Source organism: Neovison vison, chromosome 7 (genome assembly GCF_020171115.1).
Source record: "Neovison vison isolate M4711 chromosome 7, ASM_NN_V1, whole genome shotgun sequence".
Taxonomy (NCBI): Eukaryota; Metazoa; Chordata; class Mammalia; order Carnivora; family Mustelidae; genus Neogale; species Neogale vison.
The window spans coordinates 75,500,546-75,513,290 of record NC_058097.1 but is presented as its reverse complement, the minus strand read 5'-3'; positions in this window follow the sequence as shown (position 1 = coordinate 75,513,290).

Below are 12,745 nucleotides of genomic sequence, written 5' to 3'. Positions count from 1 at the left end.
GCTCAAAATGACTTTACTGAGGGGACCGAGTGGCACAGATATTGAAGCTTCTACCTTCACATCAGGACCTGATCCTAGGGTCCTGGAATGGAGACCCACATTGGGCACCCTGCTCAAAAAAAGGAGTCTGATTCTTCCTCTTCCTCTGCTACTCCCCCTGCTAGCAATATCATGCTCTGTCTGTCTGTCTGTCTGTCTCTCTCTGAATCTGTGTTTTTCCCTTTCAAATGAATAAAGTCTTGAAGAAAAATGGGTTTACCTGAGGGAGAGTTGGCGTTAATTGCTCTGCCCTCAAAATGGGTAGCTCTTCCATCAGGTCCTCGGGGGGAACTAGGCGGATACAGAGGCACTGTGAGGACTCTGGTGTGGCTGCTCAGGAAGTAGGTTGGGAGTTTGGGTGGATGAAGACAGGAGGCGAGTGAGTGTGTGTGTGTGTGTGTGTGTGTGCATAGGAGGTACAGACCTCACTGCTGCTGGACCTTCTCCTCGGTGCAGAGAGGAAGGGATGCGAGAGGAGCAGGAAGGAAATGAGAAGTTTTTTTATCTTTCTAGCTAAAACGAGCCCGATCAAAGTCAAATAGTCAGTCCAATACATGTGAACCTTAACCTGGCTTCTGTGAGAGGACCAAGTCTCATAACCTCTCCTGACTGACGTGCCCCTAAGGTGTCACACGCTGCTTCTTTGGACATCAGTTCTGGCCCTAGATCCCCATATACTATGACTGTATGTATCATGTCTCTAAGATTTTGCACAGCATAAAACGCAGCTTTCCTTGCTGGGCTGAATTCAACCCTCAGAAAAGAAGCCTAGTGGTTTGCTTCACTCATCATTTGTCTTCAGAAAATCCCATGTACAATGCTGGTGAAAACTGATATCGTAGCTTACATAAACAGCTGGCATGATCGATGAGTTTGATATATTCCTTCCACTATTCTTTTTTTTTTTTTTGAGTGGCTGTCTTCTTTTTTTTCCAATTTATTTATTTTCAGAAAAACAGTATTCATTATTTTTTCACCACACCCAGTGCTCCATGCAAGCTGTGCCCTCTATAATACCCACAACCTGGTACCACAGCCTCCCACCCCCTGCCACTGAAACCCCTCAGATTGTTTTTCAGAGTCCATAGTCTCTCATGGTTCACCTCCCCTTCCAATTTACCCAAAAGCACATACCCTCCCCAATGTCCATAACCTTACCCCCCTTCTCCCAACCCCCCTTCCCCCAGCAACCCACAGTTTGTTTCGTGAGATTAAGAGTCACTTATGGCTTGTCTACCTCCCTATCCCGTCTTGTTTCATGGATTCTTCTCCTACCCACTTAAGCCCCCATGTTGCATCACCACTTCCTCATATCAGGGAGATCATATGATAGTTGTCTTTCTCCGCTTGACTTATTTTGCTAAGCATGATACACTCTAGTTCCATCCATGTTGTCACAAATGGCAAGATTTCGTTTCTTTTGATGGCTGCATAGTATTCCATTGTGTATATATACCACATCTTCTTGATCCATTCATCTGTTGATGGACATCTAGTTTCTTTCCATAGTTTGGCTATTATGGACATTGCTGCTATAAACATTCAGGTGCATGTGACCCTTTGGATCACTACATTTGTACCTTTAGGGTAAATACCCAGTAGTGCAATTGCTGGGTCATAGGGCAGTTCTATTTTCAACATTTTGAGGAACCTCCATGCTGTTTTCCAGAGTGGTTGCACCAGCTTGCATTCCCACCAACAGTGTAGGAGGATTCAACTTTCTCAGCATCCTCGCCAGCATCTGTCATTTCCTGACTTGTTGATTTTAGCCATTCTGACTGGTGTGAGGTGATATCTCATTGTGGTTTTGATTTGTATTTCCCTGATGCCGAGTGATATGGAGCACTTTTTCATGTGTCTGTTGGCCATCTGGATGTCTTCTTTGCAGAAACGCCTGTTCATGTCCTCTGCCCATTTCTTAATTGGATTATTTGTTCTTTGGGTGTTGAGTTTGCTAAGTTCTTTATAGATTTTGGACACTAGTCCTTTATCTGATATGTCGTTTGCAAATATCTTCTCCAATTCTGTCAGTTGTCTTTTGATTTTGTTAACTGTTTCCTTTGCTGTGCAAAAGCTTTTGATCTTGATGAAATCCCAATAGTTCATTTTTGCCTTTGCTTCCCTTGCCTTTGCCGATGTTCCTAGGAAGATGTTGCTGTGGCTGAGGTCGAAGAGGTTGCTGCCTGTGTTCTCCTCAAGGATTTTGATGGATTCCTTTCTCACATAGAGGTCCTTAATCCATTTTGAGTCTATTTTTGTGTGTGGTGTGAGGAAATGGTCCAATTTCATTTTTCTGCAGGTGGCTGCCCAATTTTCCCAACACCATTTATTAAAGAGGCTGTCTTTTTTCCATTGGACATTCTGTCCTGCTTTGTCAAAGATTAGTTGACCATAGAATTGAGGGTCTATTTCTGGGCTCTCTATTCTGTTCCATTGATCTATGTGTCTGTTTTTGTGCCAGTACCATGCTGTCTTGATGATGACAGCTTTGTCATAGAGCTTAAAGTCCGGAATTATGATGCCACCAACTTTGGCTTTGTTTTTCAATATCCCTTTGGCTATTCGAGGTCTTTTCTGATTCCATATAAATTTTAGGATTATTTGTTCCACTTCTTTGAAAAAGATGGATGGTACTTTGATAGGAATTGCATTAAATGTGTAGATTCCTTTAGGTAGCATAGACATTTTCACAATATTTATTCTTCCAATCCAGGATCATGGAACATTTTTCCATTTCTTTGTGTCTTCCTCAATTCCTTTCATGAGTACTTTATAGATTTCTGAGTAGAGATTCTTAGCTTCTTTGGTTAGGTTTATTCCTAGGTATCTTATGGTTTGGGGTGCAATTGTAAATGGGATTGACTCTTTAATTTCTCTGTCTTCTGTCTTCTTGTTGGTGTAGAGAAATGCAACTGATTTCTGTGCATTGATCTTATATCCTGACACTTTACTGAATTCCTGTACAAGTTCTAGCAGTTTTGGAGTGGAGTCTTTTGGGTTTTCCACATAGAGTATCATATCATCTGCGATGAGTGATAATTTGACTTCTTCTTTGCCGATTTGGATGCCTTTAATTTCCTTTTGTTGTGTGATTGCTGAGGCTAGGACTTCTAGTACTATGTTGAATAGCAGTGGTGATAATGGACATCCCTGCCGTGTTCCTGACCTTAGTGGAAAAGCTTTCAGTTTTTCTCCATTGAGAATGATATTTTCAGTGGGTTTTTCATAGATGGCTTTGATGATATTGAGGTATGTACCCTCTATCCCTACACTTTGAAGAGTTTTGATCAGGAAGGGATGCTGTACTTTGTCAAATGCTTTTTCAGCATCTATTGAGAGTATCATATGGTTCTTGTTCTTTCTTTTATTGATGTGTTGTATCACATTGATTGATTTGCAGATGTTGAACCAACCTTGCAGCCCTGGGATAAATCCCACTTGGTCTTGGTGAATAATCCTTTTAATGTACTGTTGAATCCTATTGGCCAGTATTTTGGTGAGAACTTTCGCATCTGTGTTCATCAAGGATATTGGTCTATAGCTCTCTTTTTTGATGGGATCCTTGTCTGGTTTTGGGCTCAAGGTTATGCTGGCCTTATAAAATCAGTTTGGAAGTTATCCTTCCATTTCCATTTTTTGGAACAGTTTCAGAAGAATAGGAATTAGTTCTTCTTTAAATGTTTGGTAGAATTCCCCCGGGAAGCCGTCTGGCCCTGGGCTTTTGTTTGTTTGGAGATTTTTAATGACTGTTTCAATCTCCTTACTGGTTATGGGTCTGTTCAGGCTTTCTATTTCTTCCTTGTTCAATTTTGGTAGTTTATATATTTCTAGGAATGCATCCATTTCTTCCAGATTGTCAAATTTGTTGGCGTAGAGTTGCTCATAGTATGTTCTTATAATAGTTTGTATTTCTTTGGTGTTAGTTGTGATCTCTCCTCTTTCATTCATGATTTTATTTATTTGGGTCCTTTCTCTTTTCTTTTTGATAAGTCTGGCCAAGGGTTTATCAATTTTATTAATTCTTTCAAAGAACCAGCTTCTAGTTTGTTTGATTTGTTCTATTGTTTTTTTGGTTTCTATTTCATTGATTTCTGCTCTGATCTTTATGATCTCTCTTCTCCTGCTGGGCTTAGGGTTTCTTTCTTGTTCTTTCTCCAGCTCCTTTAGGTGTAGGCTTAGGTTGTGTACCTGAGACCTTTCTTGTTTCTTGAGAAAAGCTTGTACCGCTATATAGTTTCCTCTCAGGACTGCCTTTGTTGTGTCCCACAGATTTTGAACCGTTGTATTTTCATTATCATTTGTTTCCATGATTTTTTTCAATTCTTCTTTAATTTCCCGGTTGACCCATTCATTCTTTAGAAGGATGCTGTTTAGCCTCCATGTTTTTGGGTTCTTTCCAAACTTCCTCTTGTGTTTGAGTTCTAGCTTCAGAGCATTGTGGTCTGAAAATATGCAGGGAATAATCCCAATGTTTTGATATGGGTGAGTCTTGATTTAGGACTGAGGATGTGATCTATTCTGGAGAATGTCCATGTGCACTAGAGAAGAATGTGTATTCTGTTGCTTTGGGATGAAATGTTCTGAATATATCTGTGATGTCCATCTCATCCAGTGTATCATTTAAGGCCTTTATTTCCCTGTTGATCTTTTGCATGGATGATCTGTCCATTTCAGTGAGGGGAGTGTTAACGTCCCCTACTATTATTGTATTATTGTTGATGTGTTTCTTTGATTTTGTTTTAATTGGTTTATATAGTTGGCTGCTCCCACGTTGGGGTCATAGATATTTAAAATTGTTAGATCTTCTTTTTGGACTGACCCTTTGAGTATGATATAGTGTCCTTCTTCATCTCTTATTATAGTCTTTGGCTTAAAATCTAATTGATCTGATATAAGGATTGCTACTCCTGCTTTTTCAGATGTGCATTAGCGTGGTAAATTCTTTTCCACCCCCTCACTTTAAATCTGGAGGTGTCTTCGGGCTTAAAATGAGTTTCTTGGAGGCAACATATAGATGGGTTTTGTTTTTTTATCCATTCTGATACCCTGTGTCTTTTGATTGGGGCATTTAGCCCATTAGCACTCATGGTAACTATTGAGAGATATGATTTTAGTGCCATTGTATTGCCTGTAAGGTGACTGTTACTGTATATTGTCTCTGTTCCTTTCTGATCTACCACTTGTAGGCTCTCTCTTTGCTTAGAGGACCCCTTTCAGTATTTCCTGTAGAGCTGGTTTGGTGTTTGCGAATTCTTTCAGTTTTTGTTTGTCCTGGAAGCTTTTAATCTCTCCTTCTATATTCAATGATAGCCTAGCTGGATATAGTATTCTTGGCTTCATGTTTTTCTCGTTTAGTGCTCTGAAAATATCATGCCAGCTCTTTCTGGACTGCCAGGTCTCTGTGGATAAGTCAGCTGCCAATCTAATACTTTTACCATTGTATTTTACAGACTTCTTTTCCAGGGCTGCTTTCAGGATTTTCTCTTTGTCACGAAGGCTTGTAAATTTTACTATTAGGTGATGGGGTGTGGGCCTATTCCTATTGATTTTGAGGGGCGTTCTCTGAACTTCCTGAATTTTGATGCTCGTTCCTTTTGCCATATTGGGGAAATTCTCCCCAATAATTCTCTCCAGTATACCTTCTGCTCCCCTCTCTATATCTTCTTCTTCTGGAATCCCAATTATTCTAATTTTGTTTCGTCTTATTGTGTCACTTATCTCTCGAATTCTCCCCTCATGGTCCAGTAGCTGTTTTTCCCTCTTTTGCTCAGCTTCTTTATTCTCTGTCATTTGGTCTTCTATATCGCTAATTCTTTCTTCTGCCTCATTTCTCCTAGCAGTGAGAGCCTCCATTTTTGATTGCACCTCATTAATAGCTTTTTTTAATTTCAACTTGGTTAGATTTTAGTTCTTTTATTTCTCCAGAAAGGGCTTTTATATCTCCCAAGAAGGTTTCTCTAATATCTTCCATGCCTTTTTCAAGCCCGGCTAGAACCTTTAGAACTGTCATTTTGAACTCTAGATCTTACATATTACCAATGTCTGTATTGATTAGGTCCCTAGCCTTCGGTACTGCCTCTTGTTCTTTTTTTTTGTTGTGAATCTTTCCGCCTTGTCATTTTGTCCAGCTAAGAGTATATGAAGGAGCAAGTAAAATACTAAAAGGGTGGCAACAATCCCAGGAAAATATGCTTTAACCAAATCAGAAGAGATCCCAAATCGTGAGGGGGGATTTCTCCCCCCTCACGATTGGGTGAGGGATCTCCTCTGATTGGGATCTCCTCTGATTGGGATCTCCCAATTTCTTCTGATTAGGATCTCTTCTGATTTGGGGATAAAAAGAGGTTCAAAAAGAAAGAAAGAAAAAAAAGGAAAAAAATTAAAAAAAAAAAGATTGAATTAAAAATTCAATCAAGTATTAAAAAGAAGAGATCGAAGAGATTGGGATCTCTTCTGATTTGGGGATAAACAGTGGTTCAAAAATAAAGAAAGAAAAAAAAGAAAAAAAAGAATTAAAAAAAAAGAAAACGAATAAAGAAAAGTATATATATATTATATATATATTATATAAACTAGTTAAGAAAGAAAAGTGTAAAAGTTAAAAAAAGTTTAGCAGAAGAAGAGAAAAAAATGAAAAAAGAAAAAAATTATATTAACTGCAAGACTAAAAAATCACCGGGAGAAAGTCATGAGTTCCGTGTTTTGTTGTCTCCTCCTCTGGAATTCTGCTGTTCTCCTTGGTATTGAAATTGTACTCCTTGGTAGGTGAACTTGGTCTTGGCTGGATTTCTTGTTGATATTCTTGGGGAGGGGCCTGTTGTAGTGATTCTCAAGTGTCTTTGCCCCAGGCGGAATTGCACCGCCCTTACCAGGGGCCGGGCTGAGTGATCCGCTCGGCTTTGCTTTCAGGAGCTTTTGTTCCCTGAGCGCTTTCCGTAGAGTTCCAGAGGACGGGAATACAAATGGTGGCCTCCTGTTCTCCGGGCTGGAGGAGCCGAGAGCCTGGGGCCCCGCTCCCCAGTGCGCCCTCAGCGAACAGCTCCTAGTAACTCCCGTCTGCCTTACCTCCGGCCACGCTCCGAGCTCACCAAGCCTGCGACCAGGTCAAGGCAACACCCAGCTGTGAGCTTACTGTTGGCTCTGTCTCTGTAGCCGGCTTTCCCGTTCCAATATCCGCAAGCTCTGCAACACTCAGACACCCCCGATCCTTCTGTGACCCTGGGAGACCTGAGGCCACGCTGACCCCGCGTGGGCTTCGCCCTGGTTTAGCCTCTGGAGCGATGTCCCTCAGAGGAACAGACTTTTAAAAGTCCTGATTTTGTGCTCTGTTGCTCCGCCGCTTGCCGGGAGCTGGCCCCTCCCCCCGGGGTCTATCTTCCCGTCGCTTTGGATTCACTTCTCCAGCAGTCCTACCTTTCAGAAAGTGGTTGTTTTTCTGTTTCTAGAATTGCTGTTCTTCTCTTCGATCTGCCGATGGATTTTCAGGTGTTTGCAATCTTTAGATAAGCTCTCTAGCTGATCGCCTGCTAGCTGAAGTAGTCTCAGCCTGCTTCTTCTCCGCCATTTTGACTCCTCCCCTCCTTCAACTATTCTTGAGCTGTTCCATGTGTGTGTTTCTGATGAAGACAGTGGCTGTCCAAACCCTGCCAGGTGTTCTGACCAGTGGGAAGTTCCTTACACAAAGGACTCTTGGAGTGTGTGATGACACTCTTTAGGACGGTTTTGCAGGAGATTTTGCCTGGAAGTGTTAAGTCCAAAGCTTCTAACCAAGCTTGACCTTGATTTCCTATTTGCCAGTGGTGTGTGAGTGTGTGCTTAGATAATTTGATCCTTCCTGAGGCTTACAGAACTCTTATCAAGTACACGCAATTCCCTCTGTTATGCTTTTCTGCCATTGGTCGTGTGTACACATTGAGACTGGCTATGACTAATGCTGCCCTATTCTGTCCTCCATGGGTCCACACACTTTCCAGCATTATGGGCTTGAACACGAGGATGTGGCTTTTTTCTGTGCCCTTGAGTCCAGGTACCAGGCTGTAATCTTTAACATGGGCTTCTATCCTTGCCCCATCTTCTGTGACCTTGGAAGCCACTGTGTCATGATGGGTCTTTTCAGGAATCTTCATAGAATCTAGGTTTTTGGCTGTATGCACAGATGCTGGTGCCCCTTTGCTAACTAGCACCTATGGTACATCATGACCCCCTGGCTGAGGGACTAAAACAGGTATGTATCCCAGAGCAACTTTCATATTGAAACCTGAGCTCAAATCTTGGCTTTCCAAGTAGAAGGTCAAGGGTTTGGATCATTCATCTCTGAGCCATGGCCATCTCAGAAAAGCAAACAGAAACATACTCCAGGTACATGTATGGTGAGCAGGAGAAGGAGTATGTAAAGTGTGCCAGGGTGATGAGAGTGTTTTGGCAGGATGACACTTTGAATGTAATGAAAGTGTGAGAAAGATCACCTGATTAAGGCACACATTTATGTTCACAAGCATAACACATAGACACAGACAGACACACAACCATGCAACCACACACATAGGGTCTTCATCCAACATGCACACAAATCACCCTTCCATAGGTACTAGTTCTTCCAGGCCCTGTATAACGTGGTGAGCATGCCTCACTGGATAGTCTCAGTCAGTATCTCCCAACTCCCATTCCTTGTTGGAACCCAGAATCGGGGGCAGGCTTCTTTGTATTCTAGATTTCCTCCCAGAGCCCAACGCTCTTAAATATGTACAGCTCTCATTCCTCCCAGTGTCTACCTGTGATTGGGAAAAAAGAAAACACAGTGAGGATCCCAGTATTGTAATCCTGTTGGGCTGTACGCTGTTGGGCCAGCTCTTTGGTTTGGGGAGGACTTCAGGCAGTTAATTGGATGAGGTCCCGTGGTTGAGTACATGTCCCCCAACCCGAGTTAAAGAGCACACTTGGAATGATTTTGGAGCTTTTCTTGGCATATCTCTGAAGTCTATTCTGATCAATAGATAGAACATACTTTTTCAAGTAGAAACCTTTTCTGCTGAAGAAGTTGTTTGATCCCATCGAGACTGTAACTGAGACTGTCCTGTGTCATCACCCTTTTGGGGTCCACTGTCCATAAGAGGTTGGACCCAGCATTCCTCCATGAGGGGAGACTGCTGCCCCTTTCCCCTGGGAGGTAAAGTGCCAGATTTTCATCTTCCATTGATGGAAGAAATCAAGGAAGGAACATTTCAGTCTCTGAGAAAGAGAGGCGAGCTTACCTCAGAGAGAGTTGGGGCACCTTCCTCTGTCCAGTCCCTAAGAAGGTCATTGGACTGGCCCTCTACAGGATCTATGAGAACACAGAAGAGCTGTCAGGACATTGGCTTCACTACTCAGGAATGACTCGGGAGTTAACTCTGCTTGATGTGTATGGGGGGCCAGAGTGAATGGATGTGAGAGTGACCAAGCAAGGCCTGACTTGCTGCCCGGCCAACGTCCTTGGTGTACATATAAACACAGAGGAGGGGAGAAGGATGGAAAAGGGAAATGGGCCCTTGGCTTTCAAATGGGGGGTGGTGATCAGTGGGTTTTGACCTGAGCATCAGGGTCAATCTGGGAAACACTCAAGGCACACTGGGTTTCAGGGCATAGTCCCCTGAACCTTCCTGCCCACTGTGAAGCCAAGCCAGCTTGCCACTTCTTCACCTGGTCATGGGGCCAGTTCAGCTGTCTTCCCTGCATCTCTGCTGTGACCCTATCAGTTCTCTATTGCCTTGGAGTAATGTTTTTTTTTTTTTTTTTCTGGTGATGGAATCTAAGTAATATTGATGGTTGTATTTGTTAGTATGTGTATGTTCAGTCACACTGCTCACATGCCTGATGCTTTGTAGACAGAACTGCCATCTACGTGGAAAACTTTGCCATCCTATCTCATGGAGCCTCTGTACCCATGACAACATGACCGGCCCTCCCCCTTTCCTCCCTGCACTGTACTTTCCATTTTCTGGGTCTACGAATATCCCTACCCTAGTGTCCTCAAAGCCTGGGATCATGTAATGTACCTCTTTCCTTGTTTGCATGCTCTCAAAATGTATGTTATGTTTCCAAGGCCCATCTATTTCCTAATATATTGGAAACTTTTGTTTCTTCTTATGCCTGAATAGCACGCCATGATGCATATGTATGCCATTTAATGTGTCCTTTCCTCCCATGATGGATTTGGGGGCTGTGCCTGTCTATGGCTATTGGGAACACAGCTGTCTTAGACATTCGTGCACAGATTTCTGTTTCCAGAATGAGAAGACATCACAGAATGCATTTGCCCAATTTGTAGAACGGTAAACACATGGAATGTACTGGGTACTTTAGTTCCCCAAATGTGAGGTCGTTTTGTTCCTTTGAAGGTACCTAGCACACTCATGTAAGATGTGGCTAATGGACGGAAGTGGATTGGGGGGGATCGTGAAAACTTCGTATTCTGTTCCATTGTTATGTTCAGTGTTACTGGTGGAAAACATAGTCTCTTCCTTCCTACACATCTAAGAACCATGTTTCCTGGAGAGAGCTATATGGACTTGTGTTCCAAAAAGACTAAGATCCATCCCTTCAGCTAGTAGACACTTTTTTCCTATGTCCCTTGACTTCTGGATTTAATGGTGATGGACGGCATAGAGGGAAACTGCTACCAGTGAAATCATAGGAAATTGTGTCTCAGCGTTTTGAAAGCTTTGGTTATGCCTGTGTTACTGAGTAGAAAAATGTGTCTCCAATCAACGTAATGAGTCAATATCCAAGGTACGTTCCTGGGTGTCCCTGATGGGGTAGACCTGATCCTGGAGGAAGAACCGGACGTTCCTCTTGGGTGGCTGTGGAGGGGCTGGCATGGTTGTGGGTGCCTCCACATTCTCAGGGGAATGCTCCACAGAGATTGCTGGGTGACACATAGAAATAGAGAGCAGTGTTGGCATCTTGTTGTCAGAAGACCATAGGGGGATTCGACATTCTTTTTTTTTTTTTAAGATTTTTATTTATTTATTTGACAGATAGAGATCACAAGTAGGCAGAGGGGCAGGCAGAAAGAGGAGGAAGCAGGCTCCCTGATGATCAGAGAACCCGATGTGGGCCTCGATCCCAGGACCCTGAGATCATGACTCGAGCCGAAGGCAGAGGCTTTAACCCACTGACCCAGGCACCCGGGATTCGACATTCTTTACTTCTAGCCCAACCATCTCCTCCCCCAACTCACCAGCTGCCCAGCAGGCATTGCTCCCTCCAGGTGGGACTTAGGAAGATGTCACCATGTGCTGTGCTCTGAATTCCGCCCCCTTCCACACCATAGGTTCTGTGGGCAACTGCTTGTATTTAGCATAGATATTACAGAAATGCAGCAGAGCGCAGTCAGCATGCCTGATGGCCTGGGTTTATATCCCATTGAGCAGCCAAACCTACCCAAGAGCATCCTTGAGAGCCCTCTGTGCCCGGTTTCCCTGTCCTCCGGCCTAGACATTAGTGTGCCGTCAGGGTGTCCCAAGTAATTTACCACAAGGAGCTCCTGGGACATAGGAAAGAATGGGATGCTTCCCAGTTGCTCTGTAGGTTTTGAAGAACATAATGCCTAAGGAATCAGCTAGATGGCTGGCTGTGGGTGACTCCAGACATGGGACTTGGGATGGCTCCACTGCATGGGAAGATGGAAGCCCCCTCTTTATCCTTCACATGAGAATGATGCTTTACAGCCAACAGAGAATCTTTGTCCCTTTCTCCTGTCCTCCTCACAACAGCACCAATGGGAGTGGAAACAGGCTGGAAGCCCCATTTCACAGTGGAAGGCACTGAAAAGTAGTGTGGTAAAGGGACTGTTGAGAGTTACCACCCTGATGAGGGATGGATCTGGGACAGGAATGCTGTTGGATGGAGATCCCCAAACCCCTGACAACCACCCAGTGCCCCTGAGAAAACTCTCTGAACCCCTGAACCAAGAGCTGCCCTCAAAATCTCAAATCCCCTTTGCCTGTGTTTGTTTAGGGAAGACCGAATGCCATGAGACCAGACTCCGTCCTCAGTCACCTCTGTGTTTGGGGTCCTAACGTAAAAAATGAAACAGTTTCTTCCAAATGGAGCCCTAGTGAAGAACTAGGAATGTGTAGCATTGGCCATATTCCCCCACCTGTTTGCAAGTCAGCACTGTAACCCATGGCCTTCCTGAAGGCCAGTGGATCCCCACTGCTATTGGTGTTCTGCTTGGCTCCCAAGCTGATACAAACTCCAGATCATTCCACTCCCAACTATCACACTATGACCCTGCCAAGAATTCACTTGCCTCCAGCTGGCCAATCTTGAGGAGCAGTTCATGGTAAGAGTTAACAGGGAGGTGGCCATCTGGGCTAGGAATGGTTGGTTTAAGGAAGGAGATGTATGATGCTGAATGGACTACTCTTGATGTGAGGACTGTTCTGAGGACCCTGGATGGAAGTGAGGGTACCCTGGCTAGGGTGATTTCCTCCCTACTCTCTCATTACTCCCCAACATCCTGTTTCTACTCGCCAGTCTCTTGATCTCCTCTAGAGACTGTAGGTTTAGGATACTGTCTACTAAACCTAGAGTCTCCTGTCTCCCTCCATAGGCTGGACCTTGAGAACCCAGCCCAGCAGTATCTTTGAGACCAACAGACTGTCCACTGTTCAGCTGCCAAGTGTTCTTTCCACCCACCCGGTGTCACAGTCCATTTCAATCC